At 46.5% G+C, this 15,580-nt stretch overlaps 1 protein-coding gene across 16 annotated transcripts in view; it reads right to left on the bottom strand.

Annotated features, from left to right (window-relative positions):
- The window catches only part of EXTL3 (exostosin like glycosyltransferase 3), a 146,828-nt gene that overhangs the window by 64,109 nt on the left and 67,139 nt on the right, over window positions 1–15,580 (bottom strand). For 2 of the 16 annotated variants that reach the window (XM_070068243.2, XM_070068237.2), the window contains exon 1: window positions 1,941–2,154. The exons of 6 other annotated variants lie outside the window; for them this stretch is intronic. The gene's annotated coding sequence lies outside the window, so the exon portion shown is untranslated. Of the gene's footprint in view, window positions 1–1,940; window positions 2,604–15,580 lie in introns of those variants that run through there. 8 more of the 16 variants (XM_070068244.2, XM_051842532.3, XM_070068240.2 and 5 more) reach the window with 8 other exon arrangements.

Below are 15,580 nucleotides of genomic sequence, written 5' to 3' on the forward strand. Positions count from 1 at the left end.
TGGATTAGCAGTTCTAAAAGAAATTAAGAGGAAACAAAATAAAAGGAAAAGAGATATGTTAACAGAAGTTTTCTGTTCCACCAGAAATTAGTGGGCAGTTTTAGGACTTTATGAAAGGCTCCTGGTTCCTATTCCTTACCTTTGTCCAGAGCAACTGCATGCAAAGGCACAAACCTCCAGTGAGAGATCTGGTGCGTTCTTCACTTTTCTCCTACTACCTGACCCGCCAACCATTCTCCAGAAAATGAGTTACTAGGTTCAGTTCAGACAATGACCCTGCCACATACTGCCCTCCACCTCACTCCTGCACCCCTCCAATGATCTGTCACCCTACAGCCAGTCTAGTGCCCTGGGGGAAAGAGTACATCCTTATCTGACTACTGACATTATTCTGATGGCTTCAAACCATCTCTTGTACCTTTCCAAGTTCAAGCCTTTTCACTCATAGGTTAAAAACCAAGATGCCAAATCACGAAGACACTCCAACTACTTATGTGGCCCTTCTCTCCAAATATTTAGTAACAATTTTTCCTCTAGAAAAGTGAGAAATGGAGTGAAGACACGTTTGTCAAGCTTCTTGTAGCATGCACAGCCCTCAGATCTTTGGCTATTAAACACGGTTCAAGTATTCTGCACCCTGCACTCTCTAGTCCAGAGGCTCCCTCTCCACAGGTAGAAGATCAAGGAATGCCCACGTGGTAAAGAAGTATTTTTTCCACACCAAGAAAGAGTTTAAGACAATAGCTTTTCTTTCATCATGAAATGTTTTAAAGTCCCCCAGTTAAATAAGTTGCCAGAAATGCTTGGCTTCACTCAAGACTCTCTCGGCCCCACAAGTTACCGCAGCAGGCACTCTGGACCTAAGTTATAGTCAGTGTAGGGAGAGCGCCACAGGCTGTTGAGCAAATTACAAAAAGCCTGCAGCCTGCATGATTACAACACACAAAGGCTTTTAAACACAAAAGAAGGCTTAGCCTTCAAAAGGGGAGCTACCCATACTGACAGAGTAGAAGAAATGCTAAAGACCCCTCTTAAGTAAAAATCATATATGGGGGGAGGAGGAGGACACAGACATATGGGGTTCTGCATATCCTCCTCTACCAAAGGAGCCGAACCACGAGGACTTGAAGCTCGTGGAAATTATGAAAAGGGAAGAAAAACAGTACAGGTCGGGGGAAAGAAATCCAGCAAATCTAAGTCTCTTGAGAGTCAAAGATAAGCAAAGAGGAGCTGAGCCGCTGGCTCACTGTGGGGAGGAGAGAAAGCAGCACCCCATCTGCAGCCCAAGGGCTCCGGCCTGAGGCTGACCCGGGTCGCAGGGCTAAATCCTCGGTGGTGCAGACAGGCACTCCGCAGCCCCGCTCCTACCCACGCAGCGCTAGGCCAGCGCTCGGAGCCAGGCCTGTGCCCCGGAGCCCCGGACGCGGGGAGCGGCAGCACCTGGACTCTTGGACAGGAAGTGGCTATTCTGATCGTGGGCTCATCGTTAAAGAGGTGAGGCTAGCAAAGAGAGTCACAGAAAGGGCGGCAGCGGCCGAAGACTGTGTGGAGGCGGCGTGGGGCAGCTGTGCGAGTGTGTTCACTGGGGGCGTGGGGGGGTGGGGCAGTCCCGGGCTGGCCTGCGACAGAAGATGCTCCCCGCGAGCAGCTGCACAAACACCGCGGACGAAGAGGGGTGGAGGGCTTCAGGGAGGAGAGGCTGGACAGTCGAAGCCGAGGGGCCACATAAAGGGGTGGAGATGGGTCCACAGGCACCAAAACTGGTGCTAGAAGGGGCATGTGGGGGTGGGAAGGAGGTGCTTCCAGCCCCACGGAGACCCGTTAGCCCAGCTTGCCGGAGGTAAGGGCCTCGTGGTCCTCCGCCCAAGCTCCCCATTCGCTGGGCAGGCCTACTCCGCTCCGCGGCTGCACGCCTCCCGCCGCCCGGGCAGCAGCCTCACCCGGCACCGCCAGTCCTGGTCCTGCCGCCGCGTTCCCAGCTCTCGAAGCCAGCACCGGGATGCCTCCCACGAGCCCCGCGGAGGGTGGCCCCGCTCCCCGAGCTCCCGCGGCGCCAGGAGTCCTACCGGCTTGTAGTTCAGGGACGACCTGCCGCAGCCGCCGCCGCCGCCTGAGCGAAACTGGAATTCCCAGAAGCTGCTCTGGCCGCTGGCCGCGCGCCTTCCAGGCCGCGCCGGATCTGCTGGATCCTTCGCTCCCCCTGCCGGCCGGCAGCCATTTCCGACAGGCGACTGCGGAACCTGCCGAAGGGCGCCGCGCCGGAAATAGCCGAACCCGGCGCTCGCGGGCGGGGCCAGGCGAGCGCACTCGCTACTTTCCTGAGAGCGCCCAGGGCCGCCCGCTCGGACCGACGCCGGGCTCCTGGTCTCGGGGGCGCGGGGCCGACCGCCAGGGGTTGTGGGAAACGCGGGGCGCGCGCAGGCAGGAACGGAGGAGGGACGCGCTCTCAGCCGACCGAGCCTGCAAGCCGCATCCCATCGGTGCCACCTCGCCTTTTCAGGAAAACCCACCCGTGCAGCGCGAGGAGAAGGCTCACAGCAGGTCTGGAGCCCGCTCCGACTCCAGGGCCGCCCCCGCCGCTTAGAGCAGGGATGGTGAAATTCAAGCCTCTCAAGTCTAAAAATAAACCCATCCTGGAGGAAAGGCCTTCCTAAATAAGGTGACCCATGCCCAGCCGTGGCCTGCAGTTCTGAAACACTTTGTTTAACAACAAAGACGAGACCAGGCGGCAGGGATGCTTAAGAAAAAAGCCTGGGACCTTGCAAAACCCACAGGGTGACCCAGTTGTGTGTGGAGGGTGATCCACTGCAACAACTTCGTTTTAAATACTGAAGAAGCTTAAATGCCGTTTCAAATAGTTAAGAGCCTACCTCTGTGAATGAGTGCACACGCATATTCTGCAGTCTAAGGGCCCCCTGACAGTTGCTGTTCACACCTGGAAATCGGGCCAAGACCTTTTGGATAACTGATACAAGTGACTGGGGGCGGCAGGGGAAGTAAGGTGGAGGAGGAGATAGCCCAATCCCAAAATGGACACCTGTTGTTAATTCAGGAATGAATTAAAAATCACCGTTTAAAATATGAAACTGCAGTATAAACTGAAATTTGCTTCAATTATACTTTATACAATTTGCTTAATGTTATAATCCCCAAAGAACTGGGCTGCTACTTCAGGGAACCCCAAACACACTAGGCCAGGAGAAAATAGGGTGGGCCTGGCTGCCTTCCCTGTGCTTGGGTGGCCTGCTGCTTTCACAAGAACTGCACCCTAGAGACAGAGCTCACAGTTGCCCACCCACCTACTCACCCTTCCTGGTGGAGTCCAAGCCCAGTGCTGTCACTAAGAGGCTGCCAAAATGAAGACTGATTCCCACAGGGGAGAATTTGGGCTAAGAATTCCATTTACAAAACAAAACAAAAGGGTTGGGGGGAGGCATCATTGTGGCCCATTCCAAATAAGAGCGCTGGTTCCAGCCTCCCTCTACACTTCCCAACCAACTTCCTGCTAATGAGCCTGGGACAGCAGCAGAGGATGGCCCAAGTGCTTGGGTGCCTGCACCCACATAGGAGACCTGGATGGAGTTCCAGACACCTGGCTTTGGCCTGGCCCAGGCAGTTGTAGCCTTCTGAGGAGTGAATGAGAAAATGGAAGATTCTGACTCTGTCACTCTGCCTTTCGAATAAATTTTATTAAAAAGTCCTAGCAACCTGTCTTCTAGAACACATCCTTCATCTGTCTATTGCCAAACTTGCACCTCCTCATTCTGCTCCTCTTTTTCCTTTTGTGTCTTGACATTTTAATGTTTATTTTCATCTACTTGAAAGGCAGAGAGACATCTTCCATCCACTGGTTTACTCCCCAAATAGCCGTGGCAGCCAGGGCTGGGCCAGGAGGAAGCCAGGAACTCCATCCTGGTCTCTCACTCTGGTGGCAGGGACCCAAGCACTTGAGCCACCATCTGCTGCCTCCCAGGATGTAGGAGTGGGGAACTTTTTTTCTGCCAAGGGCCATTTGGATATTTATAACATCATTTGTGGCCATACAAAATCATCAACTAACAAATTAGCCTGCTATAGGTTTACTGAATTTCAAGTCCCGCCTGCGGTGACCTTGGCAGGGCTAGACCAAATGATTCTGCAGGCCTTATATACAGTCCAAGGGCCAGATGTTCCCCACCCCCACCAGGAAGCTGGCTCTGAAGCACAGTATCCAGGCCTCAGACTGGAACTTCAATATGGGATGCAGGGGTCCCAAGTAGAGGCTTAACCCACCGCATAATACCTGCCACTCCTGACTTCTTTTTAGTCTCCCCTGGAGCCTCCTTCCTCTTTTCCCTTATCACTATAAGGTAACACACTTTCAAACTCCTAGCACCATCATACATACACAAAAACCAATGTTGCCAGTTATGTTGATGAGGGAAAGCAAAGCTTGAAACCCACAAGCTTTCCACAAAAATGTGCAAACTGTTGCCTGTGTATCATTATTTGTCTTTTTTTTTTTTTTCTCCCCTACATTTCATCTGTTTGGCTGTCCTCCAGAGGTGGGTGGCAGCAGCAGACAGCATCCTGGCAGTGTGGGAGGAGACAAAAGAGAAGACAGGAAAGAATTTTCAAGTGTTGGTTCATGCTATACTGGCAAGAGTCGACATGCAGATGCCTGCTACCCAGAGGACTTGGGCTTCTTATACATGCGAGTGACCTAACACATTGCTGCCTCTGACACTGAGGTATTTGATTTTAACGATAACCAAGCTTTAAATCTGGTGTACCGACGACTTCGCTAGAATCTTGGCTGCTGCGAAGTCCACACTCCCCTCCTTTGGATCTTGTGACTGTAATTTCCAGCTTCTCCTTCCTCACAAAGAGTTCTAGCTCAGTATCCTCCTCAAGCTCCCATTCTGTCTCATTTTCCTAAAAGGTATGGCTTACAACATGCTGACTTGGACTGCTCCCTCTTACCTCTCCACACCCTCTTGTATCATCTCCATCTGTATGCAGATCCTTTGCACAGCACGCCAGTCCCCATTTTCCAGTGACCCTCTAGACACAAATCATCATCATCCTATTAATACATATTTTATGAATCCTTAATTACCAGGCAATAAGTGAAACCCTTTATATGTACTGTGGCATTTCCATCCTGACTAGGAGCTATCAACATATAGACAGGGAACTGAGACTGCAAAAGGCTAAATAAATAAGGTGCCCACTTCCACATCTTCCTCTTAAGCCCATATTCGCAACCAAAATAATCTGGTTGTCTCATCAGGTCCTTAAACTTAATACCTTGAACTCATCTTGATTCCTTCCGTCTTTGCTGTCCTTGAGTGTCCTTTTTTAAAATAATGTTACCATTATCTTTCCTAACAAAGAAACACAAAATGTGACATCATCTTTGACTTCTCTCTTTAGCCCCCAGATTCCATTTCTAAGACTTCAAAGCCTTTCCCTGTAGGTATTGCACCATCCATCCTTTGCAATCTCACATCTACTTCTCTGGTTCAGGATCCATCACTCCTCTCTTGAACTGCTGTCTTAATAGCATAGTTTCTGCCTTCGAAAATATCCACAGTAGGTCTCCTCAAAAAAGAAGCCAAGGGAAAAGGATGCCCAATGAAACTAGTCTTCACTGAGCTTGCCTTACTTTGACATGTTACAACATTTCTTTTCTCTTCTTTGTATTTGGGAACTTAATCCAAAATAATTTTGCATTGTTTAAGTCATACTTGGAGCTCTTCTGGCTGCATCAAGGAATGAGGGAAGAGCAGGATCGATTATGCCTGTAGGACCCAACAGCAAGAGCCTGTGGGTTTTCTAAGAGCACAATCACAGGGACCCACCATCAACAATATCCAGTCTCCTTGAGGCTCCAAATTCTAAGAGGACTGTAATAATTGGCCTAGGGGCCAGTACTGTGGCGCAGCGGGTTAAAGCCCCAGCCTGCAGTACTGGCATCCCATATGGGCATCGGTTCAAGTCCTGGCTGCTCCTCTTCTGATCCAGCTCTCTGCTGTGTCCTGGGAAAGCAGTGGAAGATGGCCCAAGTCCTTGGGCCCCTGCACCTGTGTGGGAGACCTGGAGGAAGCTCCTGGCTCCTGGCTTCGGATCAGTTCTGGCCGTTGCAATCATTTGGAGAGTGAACCAGTGGAATGGAAGACTTCTCTCTCTCTCTCTCTCTCTCTCTCTCTCTCTCTCTCTCTCTCTCTCTCTGGCTCTACATCTCTGAAACTCTGTCTTTTTTTTTTGGAAGATTTACTTTATTTATTTGAAAGACAGAGTTACAGTGAGACGTAAAGACAGAGAGAAGTCTTCTATCCACTGGTTCACTCCCCAGATGGCCTCAACAGCCAGAGTTGTGCCGAACCAAAGCCAGGAGCCAGGAGCTTCTTCCAGGTCTCCCATAGTGATACAGGGGCCCCAGGACGTGGGCCATCTTCCACTGCTATCCCAGGCCATAGCAGAGAGCTAGATAGGAGGTGGAGCAGCTGGGTCTCGAACCGGCACCCATATGGGATGCTCGCACTTCAGGTCAGGGCTTTAACCCGCTGCACTGTAGTGCCAGCCCTTGTAACTCTGTCTTAAAAAAAAAATTGGCCTACACTGGGTCATGATGAATCTCTTAATTAATCAACTTTTGGCTAAGCAGTAAGTCAGCAGGCTTGTTCACATAAGAGGAACACATGCCAGTTATTCATTCATTTGATCGGCAAATAGTTGAGCACCTATCAAAACATAGGGAGTTCTTTTATGTTTGCAAAATGTTTAAAATGTGCTCTGCCCTCACACCATGAAAGTCACCACATAAAAAGAAGTCACCAGATAAAAAGTCAAACAATACTCACTCATCCATAAGAGACCATCAATTCAGTTACATGTGATGGAAGATAATTCACCTCACCTTTTATAATAAGCCTTTGGTAGTAAAAATAGTCGGCAGTAATGGGTATATGCTCAACAAAGTTTCACAGCAGCACCATTAGGAATGGACAAAAATAGAAAACTACCCAAATGTCCATCAGTGGTAGACCAGAGAAACAAGGTATGGTGCGCTCTCATAACAGAACACTTCACAGCAATGAGTCGGAATGCTGTATAACCTGAGGTCAGCACTGTGGCAAAGCAGGTAAGGCTGCAGCCTGCAGTGCAGCATCCCATATGGCCACCAGTTCAAGTCCCAGCTGCTCCACTTCCAATCCAGCTCTCTGCTATCGCTTGGGAAAGCAGTGAAAGATGGCGGAAGATGGTCCAAGTCCTTGGGCCTTCATCCACGTGGAAGATCCAGAAGAAATTCCTAGTTCCAGGCTTCAGATCAGCTCTGCTCTGATCATTGCAGCCATTTGGGGGAGTGAACCAGTGGATGGAAGACACCTCTCTCTCTCTCTCTCTCTCTCTCTGCCTCTCTGTAACTCTTGCTTTAAAATAAATATTTTAAAAAGAATATAGAATGCTCTGTAACTATGCACACTATTGCTGAATCTCACAGCATCAAGCAAAAGAAGCCAGACACAAAAAAGTATATAGTGTATGATTCCATTGACATAAAAACAGGTAAAACTAATCATCTTTAATGTGTTTTGTAACTAGAGGGACCAAAAGGGCTCCCTGAGAACTAATAATGGTGCTCTTGAGCTGGGCACTGCGTATACAGGTATGCTGTTTGTCAACAGGCATCAAGCTGTACACTCAGCATATGTGTAGATGAATCCTTTTCCATATGGATATCATCCTTCAATAAAAAACTTTTAGAGGCCAGTGTTATGACACAGTAGGTTAAGCCACCTCCTACAATGCCAGCATCACATACGAGTGCAAGTCTGAGTCCCAGCTGTTCTGCTTCTGATCAAGTTCCCTACTAATGCACCTGGAAAAGCAGGGGAAGATGACCCAAGTGCTTGGGCTATGCCATTCACATGGGAGACCTGGATGAAGTTCCAGACTCCTGGATTTGGCCTGGCCCAGCCTTAACTATTGCAGCCATTTGGGGAGTAAACCAGTGGATGAAAGATCTCTTTCTCTTCCTGTCTCTACCTTTCTATCTCCCACTCTTTCAAATAGGTAAAAATAAATCCTAAAACAAATAAATAAAACTTTAAAAAATATAAATGAGTAATTGGTGCTCAAAGCTGGGTGTCCTTAATTACCTTTCAACATCAACAGTATTATTATCCTAGAGTTGTGAATTACCATCAACCTAACTCCCTACCACTATGCCACCTTTCGAAGTTTTATTTATTTTTATTTACTTAAAAGGTAAAGCAACAGAGAGAGAAATCTTCCATCTGGTGGTTTATCCCCAAATGCCCATAGCAGTCAGAGCTGGGCCAGCCCAAAGCCAAGAGTCAGGAACTCCATCCAGGTCTCCCCTGTGATGGCAGGGACCCAAGTATTTGAATCATCACCTGTTGCCTCCCAGGCTGTGCATTAAGAGAAAGCTAGAACAGAACAGAGGTGGGCCTGCCCCATACCACTTTCTTAGAGAACCTTGAACACCAGAAGCCTCTGGAAGGAGCCACCTTATTTACTGGCTGGCCTCATCTCCTTGGTCCCAGCTGACTGCAGTCCCCCTCACCTGGAAACTTGGAAGAAAGACACTGTGAAACTGAGTCACATATGGGAAAGTGCTCAATGTAATAACTTATAGGAGTATAGATTTTGGGGAAAGAATTCTGGACATCCAAGTATGCACAGAGATATGCCAAGCAAACTGGTCTTTAGAAAACAGAGTCAGAGCCGGCGCCGTGGCTCAATAGGCTAATCCTCCACCTTGCGGCGCCGGCACATCGGGTTCTAGTCCCGGTTGGGGCGCCGGATTCTGTCCCGGTTGCCCCTCTTCCAGGCCAGCTCTCTGCTATGGCCAGGGAGTGCAGTGGAGGATGGCCCAGGTGCTTGGGCCCTGCACCCCATGGGAGACCAGGAAAAGCACCTGGCTCCTGGCTCCTGCCAGGATCAGCGCGGTGCGCCGGCTGCAGCGGCGGCCATTGGAGGGTGAACCAGCGGCAAAGGAAGACCTTTCTCTCTCTGTCTCTCTCTCTCACTGTCCACTCTGCCTGTCAAAAAAAAAAAAAAAAAAAAAAAAAAAAAAAAAAAGAAAACAGAGTCAGTGCACAGAGGAAAGCAAACAAACCCAGGAGAAATGGAGGGAGAAGCTCCAGAGGCTATTGACTTCTTTTTTTTTTTAATAGAAAACTTTTATTTAATAAATATAAATTTTCAAAAGTACAACTTTTGGATTATAGCAGTTCTTCCCCCCATAACCATCCTCCCACCCGCAAACCATCCCATCTCCTATTTCCTCTCCCATCCCATTCTTCATTAAGATTCATTTTTAATTATGTTTACATACAGAAGATCAACTCTATACTAAGTAAAGATTTAATAGTTTACACTCACACAGACACACAAAGTATAAAGTACTGTTTGAAGATTAGTTTTAGTGTTAAGTCTCATAGTATAACACATTAAGGACAGAGGTCCTACATGGGAAGCAAGTGCACAGTGATTCCTGTTGTTGATTTAACAATTGACACTCTTATTTATGACATCAGTAGTCACCCAAGGCTCTTGTCATGAGCTGCCAAGGCTATGGAAGAGGCTATTGACTTTTTTTTTTAACAGACAGAGTGGACAGTGAGAGAGAGAGAGAGAGACAAAGGTCTGCCTTTGCCGTTGGTTCACCCTCCAATGGCCGCCGCGGTCGGCGCGCTGCAGCCGGTGCACTGCGCTGATCCGAAAGCAGGAGCCAGGTGCTTCTCCTGGTCTCCCATGCGGGTGCAGGGCCCAAGCACTTGGGCCATCCTCCACTGCACTCCCGGGCAACAGCAGCTGGCCTGGAAGAGGGGCAACCGGGACAGAATCCAGCGCCCCAACCGGGACTAGAACCTGGTGTGCCGGCGCCGCTAGGCGGAGGATTAGCCTAGTGAGCCGCGGCGCCGGCTATGGCTATTGACTTTTTTTTTTTTTTTTTTTTTGACAGGCAGAGTGGACAGTGAGAGAGAGAGACAGAGAGAAAGGTCTTCCTTTGCCGTTGGTTCACGCTCCAATGGCCGCCGCGGCTGGCGCACCGTGCTGATCCGATGGCAGGAGCCAGGTACTTATCCTGGTCTCCCATGGGGTACAGGGCCCAAGCACTTGGGCCATCCTCCACTGCACTCCCGGGCCACAGCAGAGAGCTGGCCTGGAAGAGAGGCAATGGGGACAGAATCCGGCGCCCCGACCGGGACTAGAACCCGGTGTGCCGGCACTGCAAGGTGGAGGATTAGCCTAGTGAGCCGCAGCGACGGCCTGGCTATTGACTTCTAATGCTGCTATCCACCTGTCCCAGCTATCATTGGGTGGCCATGAGATTGCTTGTGTAGCCTTTCTACAGAAGCCCCTTACTTATGTAAGCTAACATGAAAAGGATGCTCTTCCTAACAACCAAACATGCCCTGTGTAAATTTAATACTCTTCTCTGAAAATAACTGAGTGGTTATGATGTGCCAGACACCGCTCTAAGCACTTTTCATATATTATCGCATTTAGTCCTTTTAACAACATTACTAACCCTAACCCTAACCCCTAACCATGATCATGACCATTTCATGGATGTAAACACTGAAGCCTAGAAATGTTAACTTGCCCAAATTATACACTTAAGTGCTGATGCCAAGTTTTGGACCCAAGCAGTCTGAAATCTTACCAGTCTGATCTGCAGTATGAGTCCAATGCCAACATGGCAATGTGAACTAAATGCTGCATTAATGGATTTAACTAGGGCATCTGATTTGTTAAATGAATTCAGATGTTGAAGTGATACAAAAGATTGGCTGTATAGACAAGTTGCTAAGCATTTATTTATTTCACAGGGAATTACAGTTTGAATTGTAAAATTCAAAGAATGTGACAAATTATACTAAACAAGGCTATGTTCTTTTACTAGGAAACCTTTATTTTACAGATTTCAGCAACATGCTCCATTTGGGGTCCCCTCTGATTACCTATTTTTTCCAAAATGTTTAATATCCAGGTGAAGAAGGACTGAGTCCTATGGGACTTCGGGAGGGAGGCGCCAGTGGTCTCTTTCATGGTGATGGCTGCCAGATCAACAAGTCTCTCGGCAGGGTTTCTAGATCAATCACAAACAAGTCCTTGGTGACCTCTAGCAACCTTCAAAAGGTATGATTCAGGATTTATCAGAGAGTTCAAGTCAGATAAGAACTGGTTCTATCTGTAAAGCTTTAATTCCAAAATAAAGTGCTGACAGCTGCTATTCAAGATCTCTTCTATATATAAATGACTGGGCAAGCTTGTGGCTTATAATTAGAACAATGGAAGACAATTTCTAGGTTGGGGTTCCAAGGTTACTCTTCTCTTTGTTCTGTCAGTGCCAAAAAAGACAAAAGGTCATCTCCTAAGGCTCCAGGGACAGCACTCCCTACCCCGATAAATGGTTCCCTTGGCAAGTCCTGGCTTTTAGAAGTAGCTGTTTTTTGGCAAAAGGTAAGGTAGTTTTGATGGTTCATAGATAATTTGTGGCAAGAACACTGAGTTAAATCAGTTCCAAGTGCAAACACATTTTGTCAAAAGAGTATATAATCCATTACCCCATGTCATAGCCCACTCTGCCTTGTTGTATGTCTGTGAAGAATAAATTTGGGGGGTCAGCATCATGGTGCAGCAAGTAAAGCTGCCACCTGCAATGCACACATCCATATGGGCGCTGTTTCGTGTCCTGGTTGTTCTACTTCTGATCCAGCTCACTGCTAATGGCATGGAAAAAGCAGGCAGAAGATGGTCCAAGTGTTTGGGCCTCTGCACCCACGTTGGAGACCCAGATGAAGCTCCTAGCTCCTGGCTTCAGTTTGGCCCAGGCTTGGATGTTGCTGCCATCTGGAGAGTGAACCAGTAGATAGAAGGTCTCTTTCTCTGTCTCTCCCTCTCTCTGTAACTCTGCCTTTCATAGAAATAAAAAATAAAATTTTTTTTTTAAAAAAGGAATACATTTTACACTAGTTTCCCCTTGGGAAGCTTAGCCTGATTCAAGCCTGTTATCTGCAAAAGACACCTAATCTATAATAACCAATTAAGATTCAAATTAGCAATGACCAACAGTGGATACCAAAATGCCATCAACATTTTCTAAGCTTGCTCCTGGAACTTTCATTTAATGGGAAATGTTCCCTAAGGCAAACACAAAGTCACCCAACATTTATCCTAAATTATGCCAATGAGTAACAAAAATGTACTCAGACACAACATGTCACAACATGGTCTGACTGTCTGAAGGACTTAGTCTAATGAGAGCCATAACCAAAGGAAAGAAGTAAAACTAGGCAGAGTGTTGATGGCTGACTTCCAGCGTCACATTTGTATGCAGCTCTGACTCCAGAATTGTTTTTACACCAAAAAAGTTATCCATGGATTCAAAACGGCAACTGTTCACTCCTCTTTCACTTAAAGGGGGCCGGCGCTGTGGCTCACTGGTTAATCCTCCGCCTGTGGCGCTAGCATCCCATATGGGCACCGGGTTCTAGTCTCGGTTGTTCCTCTTCCAGTCCAGCTCTCTGCTGTGGCTCGGGAGGGCAGTGGAGGATGGCCCAGGTGCTTGGGCCCTGCACCTGCATGGGAGACCAGGAAGAAGCACCTGGCTCTTGGCTTAGGATCGGCGCAGTGACGACCATAGCAGCCATTTGGGGGTGAACCAACGGAAGGAAGACCTCTCTCTCTGTCAAATAAAAAATAAATAAATAAAAGTGGCAATTGTTCACTCCTTTCACTTAAAAATGCCCTTCTGTGAACAAGGAGTTTCCTTAAAAACTAGCAAAATGTCACAGTGGTACTTAAAAAATATCAATTAATTTCTTAGTTAACCAATTTGGCTGTAAAATCAAATGAACGTGCAATTTCCAAAAGTAATAATGCTATGTAATTTGAAAACTTGTTATTAACATGTGGAGTTTACATATGGAGAAAAAAAACAATAGTTTCTACCAACCAGATTTTCAAAAGAAAAATGTGTATGCTTTAAGCCAGTTCATGAAGATTTGCAAGATTTTATTTAAAATAATGCTTTTCTCTATTCTACTTAATATTACTTAAAATTATTTCACAACCTAAATGGTAACAGCACAATTCTAGTAGGATTCAAGTCAATTCCTGAAAAAATTCATCACTGATACCTTCTCCAACTCAAACCTTGAAGGTCAAAAGGGAAATAAATGAAAAAGTGACATTTCTACAAATCTATGAAATCTGGACAAAAATAATCTGAAGCTCATCTATAATGGACAGCATATCAGATATTTCATCCTCACGTAAAAAAAATGCATATTATGGAGATTAATAAGCATATCTGTAAATTGAAGGATAATCATTTAGAAAAAGGATAGCTGACATAAATGATGCAAATAATCTAAAAAATATACAAATTATATGTGAAATAGATAAGTAAATATGAAAACACTTTAAAAGATCAAATACCACAGCGCTGTGGCGTAGCAGATAAAGCCGCCACCTACAGTGCCGGCATCCCATATGGGTGACAGTTGGAGACCCAGCTGCTCCACTTCCGATCCAGCTCTCTGCTATGACCTGGGAAAGCAGCAGAAGATGGCCCCAAGTGCTCGGGCTCCTGCACCTGCATGGGAGACCCGGAAGAAGCTCTTGGCTCCTGGCTTTGGATCGGCACAGCTCCAGCTGTTGCAGCCAATTAGGGAGTGTACCAGCAGATGGAAGACATCTCTCTCTCCCTCTCCCTCCCTCTCTCCCTGCCTCTCCTCTCTGTAACTCTGACTTTCAAATAAATAAATAAATCTTTAAAAAAAAAAATCAAATACCACAATGCATTTGTATTACTTTTAAAAATACTTAACTATGTTTTAATGATGTTCTATTTATTTTTATTTCATATTTAGATTGAATAGTAAATATCTAAATATTAGTAAGAACACAAATAGCAAAAAAAAAAAAATACAAAATGGGTGCATTAAACATTTGCCATCTCTCTGGCTTTCTCCCATATCATGAGCATAATTTTATAAAATGACTACATCCATGTAGTAATCCATTTCGAGCTCTTCTTTTTTCACTGTAAATGGACTACACTATTCCCATAGTCATCTCTAAAGGCGCTAGTGCACTCCTTACTCTAAGCTCAGTGGTTCCCAAATATCAATTTAGAGATCAAGATAAGATGAAGTTTTCATAAGCTCAAAGAAGAATAAGAAAAACATGGAGGGGCTGGTACCATGGCTCACTTGATTAATCCTCTGCCTGCAGCGCCAGCATCCCATATGGGCACTGGGTTCTAGTCCTGGTTGCTCCTCTTCCTGTCCTGCTCTCTGCTGTGGCCTGGTTGGGCAGTGGAGGATGGCCCAAGTGCTTGGGCCCCTGCACAGTCATAGGAGACCAGGAGGAAGCACCTGGCTCCTGGCTTGGGATTGGCGCAGCGCCGGCTGTAGCGGCCATTTGGGGAGTGAACCAATGGAAGGAAGACCTTTCTCTCTCTCTCTCTCTCTCTCATTGTCTATAACTATACCTGTCTAATAAATTTAAAAAAAGAAAAAAGAAAAACATGGAGCAGGTATTTAACCTAGCAGTTAAAACACCAGTATTACACATCAGAATACCTAAGTTAGAGTCCTGACTCTGGCCCCTGCTAATGCAGATCCTGGGAGGCAATAGTGACGGCTCAAATAATTGGGTTCCTGCCACCCAAGTGGGAGACCTCGATTTTGTTTTCAGCTCCTGGTTTGACCCAAGCCTAGCCCTGGTTGTTGTGGGCATTTGAGAAATTTTTTTTTAACTTTTATTTAATGAATATAGATTTCCAAAGTACAGCTTATGGACTACGTTGGCATCCCCCTCCCCCCCGATGACTTCCCTCCCACCCGCAACCCTCCCCTTTCCCATTCTCTCTCCCCTTCCATTCATATCAAGATTCATTTTCAATTTTCTATATATATAGAAGATCAGTTTAGTATACATTAAGTAAAGATTTCAACAGTTTGCACTCCCATAGAAACACAAAGTGAAATATACTGTTTGAGTACTCGTTATAGCATTAAATCTCAATGTACAGCACATTAAGGACAGAGATCCTACATGAGGAGTAAGTGCACCGTGACTCCTGTTGTTGACTTTACTAATTGACACTCCTGCTTATGGCATCAGTAATCTCCCTATGCTCCAGTCATGAGTTTCCAAGGCTATGGAAGCCTTTTGAGTTCTCCAACTCTTATCTTATTTAGACAAGGTCATAGTCAAAGTGGAAGTTCTCTCCTCCCTTCGGAGAAAGGCACCTCCTTCTTTGAAGACCTGTTCTTTCCACTGGGATCTCACTCACAGAGTTTTTTTTTTTTTTTTTTTTTTGGCCAGAGTGTCTTGGCTTTCCATGCCTGAAATACTCTCATGGGCTTTTCAGCCGGATCCAAATGGCTTTAGGGCTGATTCTGAGGCCAGAGTGCTGTTTAGGACATCCACCATTCTATGAGTCTGCTGTGTATCTCGCTTCCCATGTTGGATCGTTCTCCCCTTTATTTATTCTATCAGTTAGTATCAGCAGGTAAAAGACTTGTTTATGTGATCCCTTTGACTCTTA

This window comes from Oryctolagus cuniculus, chromosome 2 (genome assembly GCF_051225735.1).
Source record: "Oryctolagus cuniculus isolate XC-2025 breed Fujian yellow rabbit chromosome 2, ASM5122573v1, whole genome shotgun sequence".
Classification (NCBI taxonomy): Eukaryota; Metazoa; Chordata; class Mammalia; order Lagomorpha; family Leporidae; genus Oryctolagus; species Oryctolagus cuniculus.